The sequence below is a fragment of the Triticum dicoccoides genome, chromosome 6A (assembly GCF_002162155.2).
Source record: "Triticum dicoccoides isolate Atlit2015 ecotype Zavitan chromosome 6A, WEW_v2.0, whole genome shotgun sequence".
NCBI classification, from domain to species: Eukaryota; Viridiplantae; Streptophyta; class Magnoliopsida; order Poales; family Poaceae; genus Triticum; species Triticum dicoccoides.
Genome location: NC_041390.1, coordinates 374,305,646 through 374,324,891, shown reverse-complemented (window position 1 = coordinate 374,324,891; position 19,246 = coordinate 374,305,646).

Sequence of the window (19,246 nt, the reverse complement as noted above, 5' to 3'; positions counted from 1 at the left end):
ACCACAATGAAAATAAGCTGTATTTTTAAAAATAGAGGAAAAGTTAGCAGCAGCGCTTTTCAGAAGAAACACTACTGCTACTTACTACTATTAGTAGCGCTTTCCCAACAAAAGCGCTACTGCTAACTAGGTATAGAAGTAGCGCTCCCTTTCCAGCACTACTGCTACTAGTTAGCTATAGTGCCTTAGTGGTAGAGATTGTACAAGCGCTACTGCTAGCTATAAAACAAGCGCTACTACTAGGGTTTTCCCTAGTAGTGAGTCCATCCCTCTATTCCCCCACATGTCCTGTTATTCTCCGGCGATGTCAGTCCCAACATGCACCCGCACCCGGACCAATCAACTCTCGTACTCCCCTCCACCTGTGACTAGACTGACACATCTTCCACGGCTCCTGTTCGTTCTGCCCGAGGCCTCATCATTGTCCTCCGCCTTGGTTCGCTTGCCGGGTGCGCTGCACCGCCGTCTGGCATTGTCAACGTGGTCAGTAACCAAGAGGGATAAGGAGATGACTATACGTGGAGAGGATAACAGTAGGGATCCACTAGGGACATGGCAGTACACAAGCAAGTTCCTCGTTATTACAAGCCAAAAAATGGTTCCTTCTAATGGTTGGACATCTGGGCCCACGCCATTGTCAACGTAGTCAATAAACAAGACAATTACACAATGAGTGGCTGACACCGGGGACCCAACAGGTTGCGCAGTTGTTATTTACTTTTTTTGAGGAACAAGCAGTTGTTATTTACTAGTTCTAGAGACGGACCAGGGTAACAACGGGGCTCTGCGGGGGCTGTGGACCATCTAGCGAGGGTTTTATTTTATGTTAACCACATCATAAGCCCAGTTGTGTTTTTTCCTTCTGAAAATGGCTAGCCCAGTTCTACCTTTTTTAAAGAAATACCCAACAGAGGCTTACTTGCTTTCTCAGCCCTGCTGAGTTGCCAATCTTTCAAGGTGAGAGCGATGTATTCGCTTGCCCAGAAAATGAAGTAGTAAGAATGGGATGTAAATTACAAAAACACAGGAAACCGGCAATTAGTTTCAAATATCTTTTTTTAACATTTTGGGATTTTGAATTTAATTTTTTTGCGGGGAAAATTATGTTCGATTTTAAATTGATATAAATTTATTAATTTTAAATTAGTTTGAAAGTGGTTCAAAATTTTGGGGTTAAAAAGAGTACACACCACACCGACATTTGAAAATTTCGTTCAATTCTTAACCTTAAGAATTAGCCAATGGGTTGTACATTTATTAGCAATAATGGAAGATGGGCTGTATGTTGTTTTCCACATATTTGAGACTAACTTGTGGGCCTACTAGGTTGACATGTACGCTTTCCTAAAAAAAAGGTTGACGTGCACGCGAGGCCGTGTCAACTTAGTTAACACACAAGAACACCTAAAAAAGTTAACACACAAGAGCAGTGACTGTTGGATGTCCATCCAAAGGCCATGGTGCTTCCTCAATCTCTGCTCTTCCTGCTCCATCCACGCAGACCAGCACCGGCAAGACTTCCTATTGCCTCCTCCCGTGGCCAACTATGCTACTGCGCAGGCCTCACTACCCCACCCTTCTCCTATCGCTGGCGTGGCCATCCCTCTACTAACCCATACCTCATGTTATTCTCCGGTGACGACAGGCCCACACTACAGCTGAACCAGTAAACCCTTGTACTCCCCTCCGCGTGGGAAGCAACTTCTATGTCTTCCCCGGCTCCGGGTGATTCCCTTCCTATGCCTCGCCGTCATCCACCGCGTTGCTCTTGGCACGACGTAGTCAACGTGGTCAAGGAATGACTTCCATCGGAATAGAATTATACGTGGAGAGGCTGACAACTGGGTCCATGACCACAGCAGGGAAGTGCCTCCTTATTATGTGCAAAATAATGATTCCTCCACTTGACAACGCGGACCCACCAGAAGGGCCTTTGTATTTTGCAAAAAAAAGGTTTCCCCCTGATAGCTGGGACCCACAAGCTATATCTTCGGACGCACGGAAGTACCTCCATATTAGGCGCGAAGAAAATGATTGTTCCCCCTAATAGCTGGGACCCACCAGCTACATCTTTGCATGCAATGAAGTGTGTCCTTATCCTCCTTGACAGCTGGGACCCACCCAATCGAAGTGTATGTATCCTTGTCTATCAGGTCGCAAACGCGTACGTACATACTAGTCGATCAGTCTCTCTGCAATGATGAACCATGGCCGAGCAAGCAGTGGGTCGTGTAGTAGTAGAGCCCCCGATGTAGTACTTCAGGCAGTCCAGTCTGTACCGTGTACATGTACGTACAACCGGCCAGAAGCCAAAAATACGGCCACGTACGTACATACGGGCGCGGTCTCGAATGCCTACTCGCGCATACGTACGGCCAGGGCTCGTGTACATGGAGAGGCAATGGACGGCAGCAACAACGTCCTGTTCGTCGAAAGCCAACCGGATGGGTCGGAAGGGAGAAACTGCGTCATGTTCATCGAGAGGTTATGGAATGTGTCGTGTTCATCGGTAGCCAACCGGCTTAGACGGAATAGCCGAAACAGTGTCTGGCGTACCGCAAAACGGAGGAAACAAACTTGTGTTCGAGCTCCTCCGGTCAAAACGGAGGAAACAGACTTGTGTTCGAGTGCCTACGGTCGAAACAGGGTGCTGTTGATCGGGAGGGGTGTGGCGTACCGCAAAACGGAGGAAACGAACTTGTGTTGGAGCGCCTATGGTCGAAATGGGGTGCTATTGATCGGGAGGGGTGTGGCGTACCACAAAACGGGACTCCATGGGGTCATGTTCATCCACCGTCTACTGCCTCGCTCCAGCCCCCACGTGCTACTATTCATCCACCATCGACTTCCTCCAGCCTCCACCTGCTACTGCATCCACCATCGACATGCTCCAGCCTCCACTAGCTATTGTTCATACACGGCTACTATTCATCTAGCATCCACCGGCTACTATTCATGGAGCCTCCACGGGGTCCTGTTCATCCACCCCCAATCGGCTTGGGTTTGGCGGCCTCCTCTCGATCGGGGTCCTGTTCATCCAGCGGCAACAACCTACTACTACGATGGGCCCCTGTTCATCCAACCCCCACCGGGAACTGTTCTTCCAACCCCTAAAAATGATCACTGCTCATCAAGAGATAGCAGGTTCGATCGGCTTCAGTAGCAGCAGTAGCGAAGGAATCACTCGGGTTCAGTTAACAGCAAGGTCGATCGCTCGGGTACAGTAAGCAAACGCCTCGCTCGGGTTTAATTAGAGTCCAACGCCTCACACACACGCGCATACGTGTACGAGAGAAATGCGCAAACCTCCATGCATCACTCGGCCCCGACCACCAGCCATAACCGGGAACTCCCCAGTATTTTCCTTGCCCTTGCTTCTACCATGATTTTTTTCGTCATGGATGGCCCAAAGAATGTCATGCAGGTGCATCCCTGGCCCGCCCAGGAGAAAAAGCCCATTTTCTGTCATGTTTTTTTTCATAGAAGTAGGAGCCCACCACATCTATGATGATACGTGCTTTTGTCACAATTATTGTCAAAGAAATGTCATAAGCATCATAGAAATAAAAATTCGTCCAACCCAAAATGTCACGGATGTGTCTTTTTTGTAGTGTTGCTTTGGAATTTGGTGGCTGGCCTTGCTCCCTTAGCATGAAAATGGAAAGCCTCCTCATTTGTTCCTGCTGCCACGTCCTTTGGCGTCGTTCATTGTTGCGCCATCACTCACGTGAAGACGTAGGGCCGCAAAACTGGGCTGAGGAGCCCCAGACTTGTCCGCCTCCGCGATGGGCCTCGGGACACCTCCGTGCAAGGGGGCCTTGCAAGGCTCCTAGTGGCGCCTTGATCCCACCTGGGCGCCTGCTGACGTTAGCCTCGTGGGCCGGGGGCTTCGCGGGGCATCTTGCTCGTGAAGTTGGCTAGTGGGCCTTCCTTTGGGCTTCTTGGTAGGCCCGCAAAGTGGGCCGCAGGAAGACGGGCCTTGGCACCCCAAGTCCCATGGTCTCGACACTAGTGGCCCAAGATGAAGCAAGATATTGCTTGTTATATTGAAGAATGTGACGTTTGTCGTCACGTCAAAGGAGAACATCAGAAAGCAGCTGGACTTCTGCAACCACCCCCTATTCCTGAATGGAAATGGGATAAGATTCAGATGGACTTTGTCACCGACCTTCCCAAGTCACACAAGGGCAATGATGTGCTACTTCTTGAGCTTGCGTTGGCTTTTCCCTTGAAGTGGAAAGGGTGATGCAGCACAGTAGAGATAAGTATTTCCCTCAGTTAAGAACAAAGGTATCAATCCAGTAGGAGAAGAACGCACAAATCACCAATACTTGCACAAACAATCAAACACTTGCACCCAACACGATAAAGGGGTTGTGAATCCTTTCACGGTAACTTGCAAACGTGAGATCTGATATAGATAGATAAATAAAAGATAAATATATTTGGGTTTATAGATCTGAAAATAAAAGATTGCAAAATAGTAGATCGGAAACTAATATGATGGAAAATAGACCTGAGGGCCATAGGTTTCACTACATGTTTCTCTCATGAAGGCAAATAATAGGGTGGGTGAACAAATTACTGTCGAGCAACTTATAGAAAAGTGCAAATTTATGACGATATCCAAGGCAATGATTATGCAATATAGGCATCACGTGTGTGTCAAGTAGACCGACTCTTGCCTGCATCTACTACTATTACTCCAGACATCGACCGCTATCCAGCATGCATCTAGAATATTAAGTTCATGAAGAATAGAGTAACGCCTAAAGTAAGATGACATGATGTAGAGGAATAAACTCCATCTTTTTATCCTCGATGGAAACAATTCAATACGTGTCTCGCTACCCCTACTTTGTCACTGGGTGAAATCACACAAGATTGCACCCAAAGCTAAGCACCCCTTCCATTGCAAGAAAAACCAATCTAGTTGGCCAAACCAAACCGATAATTCGAAGAGAAATACAAAGATACCAAATCATGCATATAAGAATTCAGAGAAGATTCAAATAATATTCATAGATAAGTTGATCATAAATCCACAATTCATAGGATCTCGACAAACACACCGCAAAAGCAGATTACATCAGATAGACCTCCAAGAACATCGAGGAGAACATGGTATTGAGAACCAAAGAGTGAGAAGAAGCCATCTAGCTACTAGCTATGGACCCGTAGGTTTGTGGTAAACTACTCACACTTCATTGGAAGGGCAATAGAGTTGATGTAGATGGCCTCTGTTATCGAATCCCCCTCCGGCAGGATGCCAGAAAAGGCCCCTAGATGGGATCTCACGGGAACAGAAGGTTGCGGCGGTGGAAAAGTGTTTTCGTGGATGCTTCTAGTGGTTCTGCAATATATGTGAATATATAAGAGGAAGGGCTGGGTCAGAGGAGTCCCGAGAAGGTGGAAAGGTAGGGGCGCCCTAGGGCGCGCCCTCCACCCTTGTCGCCGCCTAACGGCTCTTCTGACATGGACTCCAAATCTCCTAGGTGTCTTCTAGTCCAAGAAAAATCATTGTGAAGTTTTATTCTGTTTGGACTATGTTTGGTATTCCTTTTCTACGAAGCTCAAAAACAAGGAAAAAACAGAAACTGGCTCTGGGCTCTAGGTTAATAGGTTAGTCCCAAAGATAATATAATATAGCATATTAATGCATATAAAACATCCAAAACAGATAATATAATAACATGGAACAATCAAAAATTATAGATACGTTGCAGATGTATCATGATGTTATCTTTGTTGTCATCAATCGATTCTCGAAAGTTGCACACTTTCTATTAGTCGAGGAGACAATGACTGCTAGTCAATTAGCAAACTTATATATTTCTAGAATTGTAACCCTCCACGGCATTCCGAAGGAGATCAGTTCAGATCGTGGTAGTATATTCACGTCAAAGTTCTGGGATACTTTCCAAGAAGCAATGGGAACTCATATAACCCGAAGCACTGCTTATCATTACCAATCCCAAGGCCAAGTCGAGCGAGTCAATCAAATTCTTGAAGACATGCTTCTGGCTTGTGTTATCTCGTTCAACAAGAAGTGGGAAGAATCTCTCCGTTATGCTGAATTCTCTTATAAAAACAGCTATCAAGCTAGCATCAAGATGGCACCCTTCGAGGTTCTTTATGTACGTAAGTGCCAAACTCCTCTAAATTGGTCAGAAACTGGGGAACGGACAGTCATTCATCCACACATTATCCAACAAGCTGAAGAGCAAGTCCGCATTGTTCGGGATAGTCTCAAGGCGGTCCAATCCCGCCAGAAGCGCAATTATGACCAGAAACACTAGGGTTCGACCTTTGAACCCGGTGAGCAAGATTATCTGCGTGTCACTCCTTTGAGAAGCACTCATCGGTTCAGAGTCAAGGGCAAGCTAGCTCCTCGCTACATTGGTCCCTTCAGCATTCTCGCCCATCATGGACTAGTGGTTTATAAACTGGAATTACCACCTAAGTTCTCTCACGTCCATGACGTCTTTCACATGTTGCAACTTCGACATTGCTTCAAGGACCTGAAACTTGAAGTGGATCCGTAATTGATCGAAGTGCAAGATGGTATCACTTGCAAAGAGCATCCGATCCGCATTCTCGAAGAATATGAACGTTGAACCCGTCAGAAGGTTACCAAGTTCCTCAAAGTGCAATGGTCAAATCATGTTGAAGGTGAAGCCACTTGGGAACGCGAGGATAATCTTCATGCGGAATACCTCGATCTTTTCCCTTCTACCTCTTAATTCTCGGGACGAGAATTTCTTTTAGAGGAGGATAATTGTAACACCCCTGTATTTTGAGCTACAATAACCCTTGTGATTAAGCTAAAGCATTTTGCTAAGCAGTGCATGATCACCTTTGATTCCATATCAAATTCCACTTTGAATTCAAATTCAAATTATAAGTGAAATAAAGAAATTCACAAACATGAAAACAAAAGTGTTCAAAGTGTTGCAAGTAATCCATGGATATTTGTCATGGTGAAACCAACATTTTATAAGGTGTTTAAATGCCCTAAAATAATTAAAATAGTGGATAAAACAATATTTTAATTATAAAAATTCTAAACTAATTTCTTTAAATGCTAATCATAATGTGGCAGTGGCCTAATTCAAAATACTAATTTAGGTGCAAGTTCTATGTTTTATAAAACTAATTTAGGTGCAAGTTTTATACTAATTAGAAAAATAGAAAATAGATAAAAAGAAAAACAAACTGAAAAAGGAAAAGGAAAATTCCCCAGCTCCCCTGGGCCTTATCCCACAGGGGCAAACCTCGGGCAGGCCGGCCCACTTACCACTCGTCCCCTTCCCCCCCTATTCATCGTCGTGGTGGATGACACACCTGCGTCCATGGCACGGATGGCCACACGTCGGCCATCCATGGCCACACCATTGCCCCCACCGTCCTACAAGGCCACCCACGCACCTGTCGAACCATAGCTGCCCCCAGATCTACTCCAACGAGCCCTCTGGCTCGCCTCGCCGTGCCCCCTAGCACCATCCCAGCCGTGCTCCCTAATGCCGCCGCCGCCTCTGCCCACTGCCAGCACCGCTCTCAACCATTACAGCCCACACTGTTGCCGCCGTTCGACACGCCTGTTTGTGCGTGTTCGAACGCGCCTGCTATCGATGTCAAAATCGACGGATCTTGTGTAGGGGGTCCCAAACTGTACGTCTAAGGCTGATGGTAACAGGAGGCGGGAGATACAATGTTTACCCAGGTTCGGGCCCTCCCGATGGAGGTAATACCCTACTTCCGACTTGATTGATCTTGATGATATGAGTATTACAAGAGTTGATCTACCACGAGATCGTAGAGGATAAACCCTAGAAGCTAGCCTATGATTATGATTGTTGTTGTCCTACAGACTAAACGCTCCGGTTTATATAGACACCGGAGGGGGCTAGTGTTACTCAGAGTCGGTTACAGAGAAGGAGATCTACATATCCGAATCGCCAAGCTTGCCTTCCACGCGAAGGATAGTCCCACCTGGACACGGGACGAAGCCTTCGATATTGTATCTTCATAGTCCAACAGTCTGGCCAAAGTATATAGTCCGACTGTCCAAGGACCCCTTAATCCAGGACTCCCTTAGTAGCCCCTGAACCAGGCTTCAACGACGATGAGTCTGGTGCGCAGATTGTCTTCGGCATTGCAAGGCAGGTTCCTTCTCCGAATACTCCATAGAAGTTTTGAACACAAGGATTGTGTCCGGCTCTGTAAAACAAATTCCACATACCACCGTAGAGAGTATAATATTCCACAAATCTAATCTGCAGACAACCTTTCATAATGTGACATCCTGCCATGGTCTAGTCATTACGAACTGTTTTTCCCAGCCTGCCACTGCATGTGTTGCGAGGCAGTTTTGTTGGCACGTCTTGTCGAAGCAGAGATCGTGTTCCCCTTATCACGGGATTCTCATCAATATGGGTGTGGGTAACCCAATCGTGCCATCAATCACGGCGTTGGGGGAATAAGCGATTTTATGGGGCAAGTAGGGAGGCGCACAGTTTCTACCGCCTTTATAAAAGGAAAAGGATTACTCTATTTCACCCATGCCTTCTTCTTCCCCTGCCCATACATTCTCGTGCACTCGAGCTCCAGCGCCCAAGTTCTCATCTTCTCCGCAAAGCTATTCCGAACATGTCCAAAGCGGGAGGCAAGTGGATGGTCTCCTCCGTTACGGAGGAGAACATTACGAAGCTCCGGGAAGCCGAATACCTGGCCGCAAACATCACACACCAGCTCCCAGACGTGGGGTAGATCATCCCTACTCCAGAACCCCATGAGAGGGTTGTATTCCTCACCCACTTCATCTGCGGACTGGGATTTCCCCTCCACCCATTTGTCCGTGGGCTCATGGTCTACTACGGGCTGGACTTCCATGATCTGGCCCCCAATTTCATCCTCAACATCTTGGCGTTTATCGTCGTGTGCATGGCCTTCCTCCGCATCAAGACCCACTTCGGCCTGTGGCTGAAGACCTTCAACGTGAAACCGAAGGTGGTGGTAGGCCAACAAGCGGAGTGTGGAGGCGCCATGGTGGGAAAAATGACCAACGTCGCCTGGCTCGAAGGCTCCTATGTGGAGATCGTGAAGGGGTGGTTCTACATCATCGAGCAGCGCGACACCAACTGGGTGGCAGCCCCCGAATTTCGATCCGGCATCCCCACGCGGCTCACCTCCTGGAAAGAGAAGGGCCTATCTTGGGTTCATCAGTGGAGCTGACCGGGCTCCAGAGCTATGTTAAAAATATGATAAGCAAGAAAATCAAGCTTGTCAACATGGTCTAGGTCATGCTCTTCCGCCGGATCCTTCCGTGTCAAAGATGGGCATTCAATATGTGGGAGTTTGACCCGTCCGAGCACCATACGCTGCGAGAGCTTTTCGACACGATGCACAAAGATGTACGGAAGGTGATTTTCAAGGCCGCCAAGGTTCCTCCTCCCCTTACCGAGGATCGCGGACTCAGCGCAAAGCGCGCTGCCAATCCGGTAAGCTCTTTATATCTCACAAGATGTTCCTTTCCCCAGTATAATCATGTGAGGGATCTGAGCCTCCATGCCATTTTAACAGGACTGGGTAGCGACAGCGGAGCGGATCAATTGTCCGGCCCCACTGCCCGAAGATCCAGTGAAGGCTCTCTTAACAGAGATGCTGGTGCCGACGCCCTATGAGGCACCAGAGAAGAAGGCCAAGAAGAAGGCCACGGGGACCAGGAAAGGTCTCCGACGCACGGTTGTATCGGACTCATCATCCGAAAACACTGAGGTGCACTCCTCCCATGAAAACGAGGAGGCGGAAGAGGAAAGTTCTCCCCCCCCCCAACCGGGGGGGGGGGACAAGAAAAGGAAGGCCGCCCCATCTGGGGAGGCCGAAGGGCCTAAGAAGGGAAGGACCCTCCTTCCGAACAACTCCACAACAGCCGCTTACAGCGACGAGGAGTGGTTGCCCAAGGACAAGCCTCTGGCGAAGTCGTAAGTATCCGGATACTATAGTAGTTCTGGTATGTTTCGTTTTATTTCTTCTTATCATGTCAAACATGATCATGCAGTCCATCCAAAGCCCATATCGACGTATCCTCTTCGGATGAGTCTTTGGGCCAGTTGGTGATGAACAGTGATTCACTCCCGACAGCCACCTCCCCCCGGCCCACGGATGACATCGAGGTGTTGTCTCAAAGGGCACCGGACCGAGGGGAGATAATACCGGAGGCACCCCAAGGCGACATCGGGGGTAAGGATCCCATGGGTTCTAATGACGGGGGCTGCAGCAAGTTCGGCCCCCAGCCGGATACTGCACCGGAACCTCCAGTGGTTCCGGATTCTGTCAGGCGACCCCCCGCTTAGGGGGGTGAGCCGTCTGTGTCGATGGCCGTCCCTCCAGAGGCATCGGACAACTTGTTGGAAGCGATTCGTGGCCCTTCCATTGACGAAGAGCACCGCACCATCATGAGTGCGGTGGTCGAGAAGGTTCGGTCTACCAAAAGCGGATTGACCGAAGCCTGTGCTAGCCTCCTAACAGGCTTTGAGGTAAGTAATCAAATTATGAGAAAATATCATAGCATAGACATTATCCCCTGATGCTCTGTTTGGTGTTTGCAAAGAAAGGCCGAACAGAGGATCAAATAACAATCACAGGAGTCTAATCAGAATATGTCTATGCGAATAAGCAGGCTTCGCTGCTGGCCGCAGCCGCTCGTACCACGGAGGTCACCGGACTGAAGTGGGACCTTGAGCTGTCCGAGGAAGAGCTCGGTCTTACCAAGAGGCAGCTCGAAGAGAACAAAGGTAAGTGATACCCTGTCTGTATATTGATAAAGAAAAAAGTGGTTATTAGATCATAGGATCATCATGAATTTTGCTAGGGGCCACGACCGAAGTGGCGGCCCTGAAGAAGGCGCTGTCCGAGGCCGAAGACAGAGCAACCAAGGAGCGCAAGAAGCAAGAGGCCCGAGTCGGCGAGGTTTAGCAAGAGATCCAGGATTTTGTCAAGAAATACAAGTCCATGGAGCGTGACTCTAAGACGCAGGGGTCCGAGCTTGCGAAGGCCCTCGAGAATGCACAAAATGCCAAGGCTGAAGCCCAAAAGGCCCTCCAGGAGATTTAGGCGGTCAAGAAGATAGCGGCGGGTAAGGCATTCATTATGCAAAGCAAGCATGTGAAGGAGACTTTCCTTTTACTTACCCGAATTCGGAGGTCTCCAGGAGCGTTCACAGATCTACCAAGCAGCGTATCGAATGCCGCGGAGTCCTACCGGGACGAGGAAGGGAGCTCGACGGAAAAGTTTTTCTGGTCTCAATATAGTGGGGCCGAACATCCGATGCCCTTGAGCGACCAGCTAAAGCAACTGGTTGAGCTTCACAAGGCGGCCGAACTGGCCATGAAGGGTCTCATAGTCCGGATGTGGCCTGGCGAGCCCCTGTCTGGCAGCTACTTCGGCCTAGTAAAGAGGCTTGTGAATGCCTGCCCATGGTTTGAAGTCATAAAGTGGTCCGTCTGGATTGAAGGTGCGCGTAGGGCCTTTGCCCGTGCGAAAGTGCACTGGGCGAAGATGGACGCCGAAAAGCTGGTGAAGGAGGGGCCACCGAAGGGCAAGGAGCATCACCACCCCGAAAAGTATTATGACAGTGTCCTGAAGGGTGCCCGCCTTGTGGCGGAGGAATGTGCTAAGGATGTAACATTTGAATGAATGTACTCATGTGATCCTGTAATATGAAAACGAGTTCATGTGCGCTATATAACGCTTGTCGATTTAACATATTACCTTCTGTGCGGCCGTCTGTAAAATCTGAGAGTTGGCCAGTCGTCGGCTTCTGCCCCCATGTAACTAGTACTGAGGTGCTCGGGATAAATCTTAAACACTCTTTATCCAAAAAAATTGGTCCTTTAAGGAGGTGTTTAGCGCAGAGAACAAGGCAATTGGACTATACAGCTTTATCACTCTCAGTTAGCCATAGAAGTATACAATTTTAAATTTTGGCGAAGCCCGTAGTATGTGGAAGGCCGAACTTGGGGCGCTATATACGCCTAAATCGGACAAGGCCGATTCCTCGCCCGAAGCAGAAAAAATCTTTAAGGATTTGAGACCTCTTGAACAGCGACCAACTCTCACCGCATCATGACAGTTAGTTTTCGGCTTTCTCTACTGAGGTGCTCATCCGGAAGAACCTGGACACAATCGTAGTGGTTCTCCAAGTGCTACCTTAGCCGATATAGCAGAACGTAAGGTACCAAAATATGGGAGCCGGGCAAACCCAACTATTGACCCAAGACATGATTCGGAGCTGATGCATATAATGCTATAAGTTCGGGGTGCCGCACTGTCGAAAGTGTTCGGACTTTTCTTGCCGTGTTATGGGGTACACTGAAGCCCCTGGCGCACTGGACGTACCCGAATGTCTGGGTGCAATTTGTCGTAAATAAGCAGACATGGAAAAAAGATGAAGAAATGCAATAATAAGCTAACGTTGTACATTGTTATTTAAATGGTACGTCAAAGTGTATGTATACAAGTAGTGCAATAAGCAAAAATAGGATTATTTGACTTGTCCTATCCAAGGGCAAGCTGTGTGTGGGTATGTAAAATACATATAGCGATCGTTATCAGAGCCACCTCGGTATTCCCTTGTATGTCAAAGCTTCTTGCTTCCTTGGTGTTTACTTCCCGTGATGGGTCCGATAATCAGGCTATCGGAGAGGGCCTTCAGAGAATAGGGTCCTGAAAGGAAGAAAATGGTAAAGATATATGGGTCCTGAGGCAGTTGAGCCGCATTGTGGGCCGTGTCGGCATACTGGGAACCAGGGTACCCAAACTTGCCTGTCTGCGGCCCACGTCGCGTTCTTGGGACGGCCCGGTAAGGCCCAGCTGATCAACCAGCTACTCAAGACCCTCGCAAGGGGGCCAGCCCTGGCGAGGAGAACGACCAAGACCTCCTCAGGGAGCAGCCTCACCTAGGCTGCTCCAGAGGGGCAACCAAGACCTCTCCCAAGAGTGGCCTCAACTAGGCTGCTTCGGGAGGGCGGAGATCTCAAGGCAAGGGCTGCCTCAGGAGGAGGCAGTGACACAAGCCATGACGAACCGTGCCAGCGGGCGCCACCGCGCGCCAGCGGGCGCAGTTTCCATATCGGTGCAAAGGAGACTGCGCAGGTGCAGGTTCCCCGAGGGGCAAGACAAAGGTTTCCCCTTTGGTGCAACAAGACCGAAGACCGCGAGGACGGCAGGAAGGATGTCATCACCGATCCCACCACCGCGTCACCGCCTGCCCTCTTTGCAGGCGAAGACCACCTTTTGTCAGGATTGGAGCGTCCTTGTGTTCCCGCTCAAGTGGCCGTTGTGGGATTCTCTTCCCGCCTAAACATTTCAGGGGAAGAGGACCCTGGCCATCTATATAAGTAGCTAGGGTTCCTGGCATAGAGAGGGACCAACCCATTGGGACTTATCATAGCAAAGGAGCAAGAACATCCGCTTCCTCACCCCTCTCGAGCTCGCCTCCTGAGCTTAGGAAACCACTGTATTTGTTCATACTCGAGCCCTCGAGAGGCCAATCCACTAAAGAAGGATGTAGGGTTTTAGACCGCAAGGTGGCCTGAACCTGGGGAAACTCTTGTGTGCTCTACTTGTTTGCTTGCTTGCATTCAGTTCCCACCACCAGGAGAAGAGCGAGGCGCTAGGTAGACGTATAGTGGGAGCGATCTTCGTCACGCCCCTGTGTTCGAATCTTAAGGGTTTTGCGGAGCCCGAAATCTGACATTTAGCACGCCAGGTAGAGGGCGTGTCGAAATCTCGCTTCTCCGACGACCTCTCTTCACCGCCATGGTGGACACTCGCCGAGCACGTGCCACCTGCCGTGCAACCAACGTCGCTCAAACGGCGCCTGCGGGCAACGGCGCACCACTCTGCCCAGCCGTTCACGAGCAGCAGGACTCGTCGTTGCTGCTGTCAGTGCGGCGCGAAGGCCGCACGGCGACCCTGTCACCTTCGCCGGTAGCGGCGTCGTCCTCGCTGCCGCCACGGGCCGGTCTACCAGCAGCCTGCGCTACTGATGGCGCGGGAGCTCCTACTCTACCGTCCGGCGGACGACCTCTACGATGAGTAGCCCCACCGCATCACCGAGCTCATCAACGCCGCTGGGGAGGCGCCCGCGCCGATCCACTCCTCTCGCCCTCCATCGCCCATGGCGGGGAACGAGGATCACGGCTCTCTGCCCCCACCTCCACCGTGCGGCGCCGGCCAAGGGCTTAGGCGCGAGGCTCCACGGCGCGAACAGCCCCGCAGGGCCCCCGCGCGCGACGAGGAGAGCTGCCAGGTGGTCCCGCGCCCCCAGGCAGAAACGCGCGTGCTCCCCGCTCAGCAGCACCGGAACCGTGCCCCACGGGAGGTGGTGGCACCAGCACCCAAAGATCCAGCACCGCAGGCGCGAGGGGCGCCAGCAATCATGAGCGTGGATGGATGCCGTTCCCTAGCTCCTGAGCTATGGCGCCTCGTCTAGCCCGGCAAGTTCAAGCCAGACCTGCCTCCGCGTTACGACGGCACCACCGACCAGGCGGAGTTCCTCCAGCTCTATGAGCTCCGCATCGAGGCAGCAAACGGCACCGAGTAGGTCATGGCAAACTGGTTCCCCATGGCCCTCAAGGACGGTGCGCGCTCCTGGCTCCTGAACCTTCCTACAAGATCCATCTCTTCTTTGGTGGAGCTTCGTGAGCGCTTCATTGCCAACTTCCAAGGTACCCGCGACCGAGCTCCAGCGGCCGCAGACCTGCGCCGCGTGAAGTAGCAGCCTGGGGAGACCCTGCAGAAGTACATCCAATGCTTCAACACCGTGCGCCTCAAGATCCCAGGGTCTCCGACGAGGCCATTATCTCGGCATTCTCCGACGGTGTCCGCGACGTCAGGATGAAGGAGGAGCTCGCCATCCACGAGGACCTGTGCACGGCCCTCGAGATGTTCCATCTCGTGGCGAGGTGCGCCAGGGCAGAGGAAGGCCGCCTCTCCCTCTGGAACTGCCTGAGGCGGAGGCCGATGACAAGAAGACCAAGGCCAAGGAAGCAAAGCGCAAGGGACCAGCCATGCTGGCCGCGGAGCCAGAAGTGAAGCGTGGTTGTGGCTACAACGACCCTCCAAGAGACAACCGTCCGTACTGCGTCTTCCATGATGTCCATAGCCATAACACCAATGACTGCCAAGAGCTCAGGGCAATGCACGGCGGGCGCGTCGGGCAGTGCCCTGAGCGTGATAATCGTGGCTACGGCCGTGGAGGAGGCCATGGCGGAGGACGCTGGGACGGCAGGAACTCGCGCCAAGGATGGCGTGATCAGCCTCGTGAAGACCGCTGGCAGGAGCAGCCTCATGACACCCCCTGGCACGACCAACCTCGCGAGGGTCGCCCTCAGGGCAACGCGGGCCTGCCTCCGCTGCCACCACCACCAAGAAGGAACAATGACGACCGCCAGGGAGACGAAGCGGGGGGCTTCCAGGAGCCACGCGGGGTCGCGTGCATCCTGGGAGGAGCCCACGCTCCGGCTTCTCAGCGCATCTTCAAGCAGTTCGCTCATGAGGTGAACGCGGCGCTCCCCAGGCCTGATGCCATGCGCAACCTCAGGTGGGCCAACCAGATCATCACCTTCGACCCCAAGGATCAGCTCAGGTGCACCGCCGTGCCAGGCACTCTCCCAATGCTCTGCACCCCGACCATCAGTAACATCCGCGTGACCAAGACCCTCATTGACGGTGGGGCAGGGCTCAACGTCCTCTCCATTCAGATCTTTGAGACTCTTCAAGTACCCTACGATCAGCTGCACCCGACCAAGCCATTTTATGGAGTCACAGATGGCACCACCCTCCCGATGGGGCAGGTCCGCCTCCCCGTCACCTTCGCCGACCGCGACAACTACCACACTGAGCTCATCGACTTCGACGTCGCCAACATCAACCTCCCGTACAATGCCATCCTAGGGTATCCGGCCCTCTCCAAGTTTATGGCGGCGACCCATCATGGCTACAACGTCCTCAAGATGCCTGAAAGCGGTGGAGTCATCACGATCGCCTGCGACGAGAAGGAAGCAGTACGTTGTCTGGAGCGTGCCTATCAGACTGCGGCGATCGAGAGCTCCGACGGAGACGGAGCCGTCTTCGCCCTGATGACTGCCCCCAAGAAGAAGAAGCAACTGTCCGACTCTCAGGCCTCGGGGGCTCCCGACGGCACCACCTCAAGCTCCGCGTCTGCTGATCAGGCGCCTTCCGCCCTTGCATAGGGAGGCGCGCCCGGCGCCCCTCTCAGGACCGGCTCGGGGGCTCCCCTCAGGGGGACCCCGGACCTGGTCGTGAGGGAGGTGCCCGGGAACCATTCATGGGCACGCCCCATCGTGCATTGTCATGAGCCCAGCGTGAGTCTCATAATGCTAGGGGCTTAGGACCCCATCGACCAAGCTACCAAGGAACCTTACCCACCTACTCAAGACCCAAGCAACCAGTTTCGCGTCTGCATCGACATCCCGAGCCTCAACAGGGCTGCCGCCCAGGTCCTCTTCCAACCGATGGTGGTCAGCTAGAGGAGAGCCTTCCCCTCTGGCCTCCGCAACGCGGCCGCCACATACCAGCACTTCGTACAACAGGCCGTGGGGGCTCAGGAGGCTGAGCGGCAGGCGGTCCTGACAGAGAAGGACCAGGACCCCCGCGACCACTGAGGGCCTCCGAAGCCCCTGGGCCTTGGGAGCTCTGCTCTCCTCAGGAGCAACCTGCATGGCTCGCGTCTCCAGCTACGCCAACTCCTCTTCAGCGGCAAGCACCAGGTGATGTCTCAGGTATTCCGTCGAGGGCGCCCCTCGGGCTGCATCATCCTCGAGCTGCTGGGGGCTTACCCCCACAGCTGTCTCTTTTTGTGCATGAATCAGAACTGGTTGCTTCCTTTCGCATTATCTATATGGTTGGCACCCTCACCGCCACTAAGGTCATGTGCCCTTTTGTGAGCCCACCCGCGACCACCCCATGATTAAGGACTGGCACGGCGTCTATGCTCAGGTCCCTCCCTGCAGCGTCGCTAAACCCAAGGGCTGAGCTCTGTCTCGCGAGCCATTCCCGTGACGTCACCTCCCGTGGTCCTTGGTGCCTTGTTCTCGCATGGGCTAATCGTTGGCGGGTAAGTAGGGGCCCGTGGCAGGTGCCTCGCTCCCGCGGGAACCATGCGCCGGTTGTTTATCTTTTGGACTATAGCATGAGAAGACTGGGCATGACGTCTATGCTCGGGTCCGTCCCTGCAGCGTTGATAAATCCAGCTGCTGAGCTCTGTCTTACGGGCCGGTCCCGCTAACGTCACCTCCTGGGGTCGTTCGTGCCGCGGCCTTCTCATGCAATGCCCTCTGCAGATGCATTCGGCACAGGTCTAGGCAACCCATCTCTTTTCACATTTTGCAGAAGAAGACTTAGGCGCAACCCGCCTCAGGCGCAACCCGCCTCAGGGTAGGGTCTCGTGAGTGATGCATAAGCTTGCGAGAACTTCCTCAGAGTCATTCAGCTCGTCCTGAGGACGGCCCATATACACCCTGGTTGTCCCGCCGTGCAAGCCATGTGTCCGGACGGGCTGTACATGCCCGGGAGTCTCTCCCGGTGGGAGGCTCCCCTCCCACGATCCAGTGGAAGTGCTTAGCTCCGCGCTGGCAAGACCGAGGAGCGGTTGTAACCACGAACCAGTGGAAGCACCAAGCTCCGCGCTGGCTGATACGATCGAGGAGCGGTTAAGCCCACACTCCGCGCAAGTGTGGTAGCTCTATGCTCCGCTCTAGTTATAAACAACTGAGGGCGGCCCCCAGCGGTCGCACCAACCTCAGGGAGCTTTTCAGATCACGACGCTCATAGCTTCTCCTTGGAAGGGTATCGTGAGGGGGGCTAGGCACGGGGGCTATGCTCAGGTCTCGCCTGGCAGACGCCGTCCTACCAGGTGCCCAGACACCTGGCTTTCTCGCGCCCCCATCCTCGGAGATGGCTCGTGAGCAAGGTATGGTGCTCGTTCTCCCTCATGAGAACCGTTCGTACGTCAAGGGGGATGTCAGGACCCCGACTCGATGTCACATCGATCTAGCCTGTAGCACCTCATATCACTTTGCGGCCTCACGCACGGTATCCCCACGGGTGTCGCCTTACCTTTGCCCGGGACCGTTTGCGCCTTTTGGCTCACGTATATGATAGTGTCGCTAGCATCCATATGATAAGGAGCCCGGGCTGACATGACTAGTCGTAAACCCAAAGTGGCACAGACTTACAGGGACATGCATCCATGACCCAGCATCGGACGTGTCGGTCATGAGCGAGTGAATCCAGGCTGTAGCACTGGGCTAGCAGGACTCCGGTGAACCGGGCTGTAGCGGGCTAACAGGACTCCGGTATTCATCGCGTGACATTTCCCCGAAGGGACAGACACAGGAACGAAGAAGGACACATGCCGGCCAGCCTAAGTGTTCCGGAGCAGTAGCAAGCTACCATGGCTCAGTGGAAACACTAGGAGACATTTCCCGGTAAGAGAGGCTACTAAAGATAAACAACTAGATGGTCAGATCCCACACATACCAAGCATTTCAATAACATACACACAATATGCTCGATATGTGCAAATACAACATGGCATCACAACATGACTCTACAAATCAAGTATTTATTCATTAGGCTCCGAGGAGCGAGATATTACAAACATAGGTCTCATGACCCAACATTCAGAGTATACAAGTCAAAGCACAAGCGGAAACTATCATGTCTGAGTACAGACCACTATAAATGAAAAAGGCTGAGAAGCCTGACTATCTGCCAGATACTGCCGAGGGCACAAGATTGTAGCTGAGGTAACAAGCTAAACGTCGAAGTCCACGCGAAACTACTAGCGAGACCGAAGTCTCTCTGCAAAAACATAAATAGGCAAACGTGAGTACAAATGTACCCAGCAAGACTTACATCAGAACTATCTACATATGCATCATTATCAACAAAGGGGATGGTGGGGTTTAACTGCAGCAAGCCAGCTTTGACTCGGTGGCTATCCTGAACTACGACTGCGAGTAACTCTTTTGAGGTGGCGCACACGAGTCCACATATTCACCATATCAATACACCACTATGGATCCGCTCCCGTCTCCCTACGAGAACGCCATCCATAGCACTCACGCTTATCTTGCGTATTTTAGAGTATCCACTTTCACTTGTTTATGAACTGATATAAGCAACCCAGAGGTCCTTTTCCATGGACACGGCTATT